Here is a 7,552-nt window from a genome sequence, read left to right on the forward strand (position 1 = left end):
ATTATGTCAGTTCCTTCTGTTAGTGCTAAATCATCCCATTTTCCGGTTGGTGTAGTTGATGTATTAAGTATCACCTTTATTGCTTCATTAAATACAAGTGACTGACAAAATGTGTATCTCATGTGCCTTCGAGAATGACGTTTGGGGCGTACGTTGATTTGATGTTTGGGTAGTAAGGGTCTTACTTTCTTGCTGAAAGAGTTATTTCGTGGATCCAGTGTATTTTGATCTGCGGAATCCGTATGTAGCACATTTCTCCTTGAGCTGATGTTATATTTTCTTTGTAGTGAGAGTTTCATGTAATGAGGCAGTAGGAAAGTCGTGTGCTAGGTCACCGGCTATTCGTTGCATCTGACATGGATATGGTGTCTGTTCTTTCGGACATGTCCGAAAGAACAGACACCATATCCATATAAGTATACAGGGTGTTACAAAAAGGTACGGCCAAACCTTCAGGAAACATTCCTCACACACAAAGAAAGAAAATATGTTATGTGGACATGTGTCCGGAAACGCTTACTTTCCATGTTAGAGCTCATTTTATTACTTCTCTTCAAATCTCATTAATCACGGAATGGAAACACACAGCAACAGAACGTACCAGCGTCACTTCAAACACTTTGTTACAGGAAATGTTCAAAATGTCCTCCGTTAGCGAGGATACATGCATCCAGCCTCCGTCGCATGGAATCCCTGATGCGCTGATGCAGCCCTGGAGAATGGCGTATTGTATCACAGCCGTCCACAATACGACCACGAAGAGTCTCTACATTTGGTACCGGGGTTGCGTAGACAAGAGCTTTCAAATGCCCCCATAAATGGAAGTCAAGAGGGTTGAGGTCAGGAGAGCGTGGAGGCCATGGAATTGGTCCACCTCTACCAATCCATCGGTCACCGAATGTGTTGTTGAGAAGCGTACGAACACTTCGACTGAAATGTGCAGGAGCTCCATCGTGCATGAACCACATGTTGTGTCGTACTTGTAAAGGCACATGTTCTAGCAGCACAGGTAGAGTATCCCGTATGAAATCATGATAACGTGCTCCATTGAGCGCAGGTGGAAGAACATGGGGCCCAATCAAGACATCACCAACAATGCCTGCCCAAACGTTCTCAGAAAATCTGTGTTCATGACGTGATTGCACAATTGCGTGCGGATTCTCGTCAGCCCACACATACTGATTGTGAAAATTTACAATTTGATCACGTTGGAATGAAGCCTCATCCGTAAAGAGAACATTTGCACTGAAATGAGGATTGACACATTGTTGGATGAACCATTCGCAGAAGTGTAGCCGTGGAGGCCAATCAGCTGCTGATAGTGCCTGCACACGCTGTACGTCGGGCGCTGATAACCTCGCTGTTGTGCGCCCTAAAACACTAATCATCATCATCACGCTGTACGTGGTACGGAAACAACTGGTTCTCCCGTAGCACTCTCCATACAGTGACGTGGTCAACGTTACCTTGTACAGCAGCAACTTCTCTGAGGCTGACATTAGGGATATCGTCAATTGCACGAAGAATTGCCTCGCCCATTGCAGGTGTCCTCGTCGTTCTAGGTCTTCCCCAGTCGCGAATCATAGGCTGGAATGTTCCGTGCCCCCTAAGACGCCGATCAATTGCTTCGAACGTCTTCCTGTCGGGACACCTTCGTTCTAGAAATCTGTCTCGATACAAACGTACCGTGCCACGGCTATTGCCCCGTGCTAATCCATACATCAAATGGGCATCTGCCAACTCCGCATTTGTAAACATTGCACTGACTGCAAAACCACGTGATGAACACTAACCTGTTGATGCTACGTACTGATGTGCTTGATGCTACTACTGTAGAGCAATGAGTCGCATGTCAACAAAAGCACCGAAGTCAACATTACCTTCCTTCAATCGGACCAACCGGCGGTGAATCGAGGAAGTACAGTACATAGTGACGAAACTAAAATGAGCTCTAACATGGAAATTAAGCGTTTCCGGACACATGTCCACCTAACATCTTTTCTTTGTTTGTGTGTGAGGAATGTTTCCTGAAAGTTTGGCCGTACCTTTTTGTAACACCCTGTATAGTTCTGGCAATACCGGCCATGACCTCCTTCTGTGCGGATGCGCTCATATTACTCGAACTCTTACGGGACTTGGTAAGAATGTCTTCCACGAGTAATGAGTGTGTCAGATAGGGACACTACGAATGTAGTGTGTGGACATATAAGGTGAGAATGTGTCTCTCGCGGGAGGCGTGGGCGAGATGGCCCCGCAGTCGCACAATCCTCTGTGTCTTCGGTGGCTCAGATGGATAGAGCGTCTGCCATGCAAGCAGGAGATCCCGGGTTCGAGTCCCGGTCGGGGCACACATTTTCACCTGTCCCTGTTGATATATATCAACGCCCGTCAGCAGCTGAAGGTATTAATATATAATTCTAAATTCGTTGCATCCTCCTGTCGGTAGACTGGGTGCCATTAGCCATGCCTGCATACCATATTCAAGTGTAGGGGGAACGAATATTTTGTATGTAAATAAAGACACTGGTGGATCCGCACCACGCATTCCACATGTCACTAGTCGTACTGCTCGTCTTATTTTTTCTGTTGTATCTTTACGCCAATTTAATAGTTCGTCTAAGTGAATTCCATGGGATTTTACGTTTGCTTGTGGGGTGATACCTTGCTTCCAGAGACGAGTATTTAATAATCTACCGATGTTGGAAAAATATTAACCGGCTTTTTGTAGGATTAGGTCTTATCCTTCCCTTGCTTAGCCAAGATTCCAGACTGTTTATGTAGCGGTTGGCCTGTTCATTAATATTGTCGCAAATTGGAGCGTAACACCAGTACGCAGTATCATCTGCGTATAAGGCTATTCCTTCATTCCACCATCCAGTTTTAGGAATGTCAGCGGTGTAGATTGTATACAGTAGTGGAGATGTGACCGCTACCTGCGATACTCCTGTGGCTGACGTGAAACGTGTCGACAGTTAATTACCGGCTTGCATTTGTGCTTCCTGTCGGCGATAAGGTTTGCTATTAACAGCGCAGTTTCACGTGGGAAGTTCAAAAAAACCTTAAAAAATCTTAGTGCGGTGCAAACCTTTCTATATGAGGCCACTACAGGAATTTGAAATGTAACAATTTGAACAGGTGTAGATTGTATACAGTAGTGGAGATGTGACCGCTACCTGCGATACTCCTGTGGCTGACGTGAAACGTGTCGACAGTTAATTACCGGCTTGCATTTGTGCTTCCTGTCGGCGATAAGGTTTGCTATTAACAGCGCAGTTTCACGTGGGAAGTTCAAGAAAACCTTAAAAAATCTTAGTGCGGTGCAAACCTTTCTATATGAGGCCACTACAGGAATTTGAAATGTAACAATTTGAACAGGTGCCCGGCATTCTACATCTTACTCAACGTGAATTCAATGTTGTTGTTGTTGTGGTCTTCAGTCCTGAGACTGGTTTGATGCAGCTCTCCATGCTACTCTATCCTGTGCAAGCTGCTTCATCTCCCAGTACCTGCTGCAACCTACATCCTTCTGAATCTGTTTAGTGTATTCATCTCTTGGTCTCCCTCTACGATTTTTACCCTCCACGCTGCCCTCAAATACTAAATTGGTGTTCCCTTGATGCCTCAGAATATGCCCTACCAACCGATCCCTTCTTCTAGTCAAGTTGTGCCACAAATTTCTCTTCTCTCCAATTCTATCCAATAAATCCTCATTAGTTATGTGATCAACCCATCTAATCTTCAGCATTCTTCTTTAGCACCATATTTCGAAAGCTTCTATTCTCTTCTTGTCTAAACTATTTATCGTCCATGTTTCACTTCCATACATGGCTACGCTCCATACAAATACTTTCAGAAACGACTTCCTGACACTTAAATCTATACTCGATGTTAACAAATTTCTCTTCTGCAGAAACGCTTTCCTTGCCATAGCCAGTCTACATTTTATATCCTCTCTAATTCGACCATCATCAGTTATTTTGCTCCCCAAATAGCAAAACTCCTTTACTACTTTAAGTGTCTCATTTCCTGATTTAATTGCCTCAGCGTCACCCGACTTAATTCGACTACATTTCATTATCCTCGTTTTGCTTTTGTTAATGTTTATCTTACGTCCTCCTTTCAAGACACTGTCCATTCCGTTCAGCTGCTCTTCCAGGTCCTTTGCTGTCTCTGACAGAATTACAATGTTATCGGCGAACCTCATAATTTTTGTTTCTTCTCCGTGGATTTTAATTCGATATTCAAGTAGAATCCTGCTGTTGCGTCTGCCTTGCTTCATCTACATCTACACCTTCATCTTCATCAATACTCTGCAAGCTACCTGAAGGTGTGTGGCTGAGGGTACTTCTGGTACCACTAACTGATCCCCGTTTTGTTCCACTCGCGGCTAGCGCGTGGGAAGAATGATTGTCGGTAAGCTTTTGTGTAAGCTCTGATTTCTAGAATTTTCCCGTCGTGGTCATTTCGTGATACGTATTTGGGAGGACGCTTCCCGAAAAGCTACGTTTTGTTCTCAAAAATTCTAATCTGAATTTTTCGATGCCCAGATTTGATTAAGTCTATAGTTTTAAGTTTTTTAGTTCTAGACCTGTAATCCGTACAATAATATGCAGGTAGTTACTAGATATGCTAGTCCCAATTTTAATGTCTCTGTAGCGACTGGCTACCAGCGGTGTGCGCATTATGTAGTCTGGAGCAAAAGTGCCACGGTGATTGATAAAAGTCGATGAGTCATTTCCGAGACTAAAGAAATTTCCGTTCAAAGTGACTACAAGAAGTTCACCATTTTGTTTGTGCTTTGTCACCAAATATTGTCGCTCTGTCATTGTATTTCCGGTAATTATAGCTGGGCTAAGTGAGGATGTGTTATTAATGAGATCCATTGGCAATACCTCGATAGCAGAGGTTTCTTTCGTCGTGCTGTAATTTTTAATACAATTGCTTAGTGATTTTCCGAAAGACTGAGTCGTATTGCAACAGCTTTTCCATCTGAGCATCATCTACGGCTTGTTTTGGGCTGGTCAAGTCAGTGACAGGCGTAGTTACGAAGACTGATTTCTCTGCCTATGCGTCTGCTGTCTGTAGCACCAAAAGTGATCGAGCGGTTCTAGGCGCTACAGTCTGGAACCGCGGGACCGCTACGGTCGCACGTTCGAATCCTGCCTCGGACATAGATGTATGTGAAGTCCTTAGGTTAGTTAGGTTTAAGTAGTTCTAAGTTCTAGGGAACTGATGACCTCAGAAGTTAAGTCCCATTGTGCTCAGAGCCATTTGAACCATTTTTGAACCAAAAATGATAATTTATTTTCCTCTTATTATGACTTAAAGGACTGCCTCTTTCGCACAGAAAGCGTTATGTTTACAAAACGGATACTGACAACATTTTTTCAAACATGAATGTAAGGACTAGTTCTTGTTTGTAAGTGTTCCGTGTTAGGTTAAGTTCAGGCCTCTTTATACGTCGACTTGCTGATACAGATTTGGACGCTGTGGCAGGCTTGCGCTACCTCCAAATCACGTCGTAGGAATTTTGCAGAAGCTGTTTCTGATGTTGCCGTTATAAATGTTAAGGGCTGTGATGAAGGCACAATGAAAGTTTTTCGTTTGGTTGCGTTCCTTCTGTTCTGGGTCAGAGAACGTGGAAGATTCATCAGTGCACTTAACTTTTTCAGTTTTGTCGGCTGAGATAGGTTTTCTGTCTTTCTTTTCAGTTCGGATCAATAGCAAAATGATGGTCACCATTTCAAGTGCTGCGTTTTGGGGTTTGTTTTTGTGTTGTCTATTTTGCAATGGAAAATTAGGTGTGGTCCACTACATTTTGCACATTGGGGTATATTTCCGAGGTATGTTTGAACCTGTTGCACATTCTTTATTGCGTTGGTTGAGGGCAAGAGGATTGGATGGCTCTACCCCGTGTAGTACATAATGGATTTTGAAATGGCGAACAAATAGCTTACCAGCTTCTTTTTTTGTGGTTCGAGATAATTCGTATTTTTTAAAATACGCCTTAGTGTTATGTGATAAAGATGCACATCGCCTTTTCAAAATGGTATCCCTGTGGTTTTAATTCCTATTCCATTTTTCATTTGTGATGGTGAACCTCTGTTATTGCAACGCTGGGAGTTCGTCCACATGTTTCTCTTCCGCTTGTGGTTTGATTGCTTTTATGCTTGCTTCAGCTGGGTAAGACGTACCAGTTGCCTCCTTAAGTTGTGTTTCGAAATCTGATTGGTAAGTGGTGATCTTCGTACTATTCTTTTTTTTTGTTGTTGAAAATATCGTGTTCATGAATGAGATTTTCACTTTGCAGCAGAGTGTGCGCTGATATGAAACTTCCTGGCGGATTAAACCTGTGTGCCGGATCGAGATTCGAACTCGGGACCTTTACCTTTTGCGGGAAAGTGCTCTACCATCTGAGCTACCCAAGCACGACTCACGCCCCGTCCTCACAGTGAAAGGCAAAGGTCCCGAGTTCGAGTCTCGTTCCGGCACACAGTTTTAATCTGCCAGGAAGTTTCATATCGTGTTCATAATATCGTTCGTTAGACTGGGCTGTATTACTCCAACGTAGGGCTACACCAATTGTCTGAGGATGCCGGCACGGTAACTCAGCGTGTTCGGTCAGAGGGTTAGCTACCCTATGTAATAAAAAAAACTCAGTGAACGGATCAACGAACAACCTGAACGACTGTCATGAGACGTCCGACCCGAACATATACAACGATCACAATAGAACAAAATGAGATTAAACAAAAAAAAGAGGTGGGGGGTGTAGCTTTTGTGATTAGTAATCAAAACGTCATCGTCCCCGTGTTCGAAGCCCGCCACCACCTACATTTTGATTAATAATCAACATCGGCGACCGAAGACTTCCGGCGTAAGAAGTCAGCCTCATTCTGCCAACGGCCTTGTGAAGGAGGGCAGGGGAGCAGACAGAGATTCAGGACACTCCCTTGTCCTTGGGGTGGGAAACTACCCCATAGAGGTGGAAGAATGAGCAATGATAAACGGCATGAGGATGTAGAAGGAAGTGGGAACCATGCACTAAAGACATAAACGTGTATCCACAGGAGATGTGACCTGTAATTGAAACATGTCATGATGGTCTCTCCATTCGCAAAAGATTACGGAATAGTATCCCATTCGGATCTCCGGGAGCGGACTGCCAAGGGGGAGGTGACCATGAGGAAAAGATTGATTACTCAATGAAAGGCTCAATCGAGAGATATAGTAGGGGTCAGTTAAATGAAATGGAAAGAAGACAAGGATTTCTGCTCGGATTTGTATAGAGTAAATCAACAGCAGCAGAAAATGGAATAACAGGAATAGGAAGGTAGGGCAGAGAGTGAGTTACAGCTCAGTGATAGGGTTGTTCTGATCTGAATCGTCAACAAACCAACACCGACAACGATAGTGTAGGTATACATGCCAACGTCGCAAGCTGAAGATGAAGAGACAGAGAAATTGTACGAGGATGTTGAAAGGGTAATACAGTATTTAAAGGGAGATGAAAATGTAATAGTAAAGGGGGACAGGATTGCAGTTGTAGGGG

At 43.8% G+C, this 7,552-nt stretch overlaps 1 non-coding gene across 1 annotated transcript; it reads left to right on the forward strand.

Annotated features, from left to right (window-relative positions):
• Positions 1-2,273: 2,273 nt before the first annotated feature.
• Positions 2,274-2,348, forward strand: Trnaa-ugc. The gene has a single exon. It is a non-coding gene; the product is annotated as a tRNA-Ala (tRNA).
• The last annotated feature ends 5,204 nt before the right edge of the window (positions 2,349-7,552 follow it).

Source organism: Schistocerca piceifrons, chromosome 3 (genome assembly GCF_021461385.2).
Source record: "Schistocerca piceifrons isolate TAMUIC-IGC-003096 chromosome 3, iqSchPice1.1, whole genome shotgun sequence".
In the NCBI taxonomy this organism is placed as follows: Eukaryota; Metazoa; Arthropoda; class Insecta; order Orthoptera; family Acrididae; genus Schistocerca; species Schistocerca piceifrons.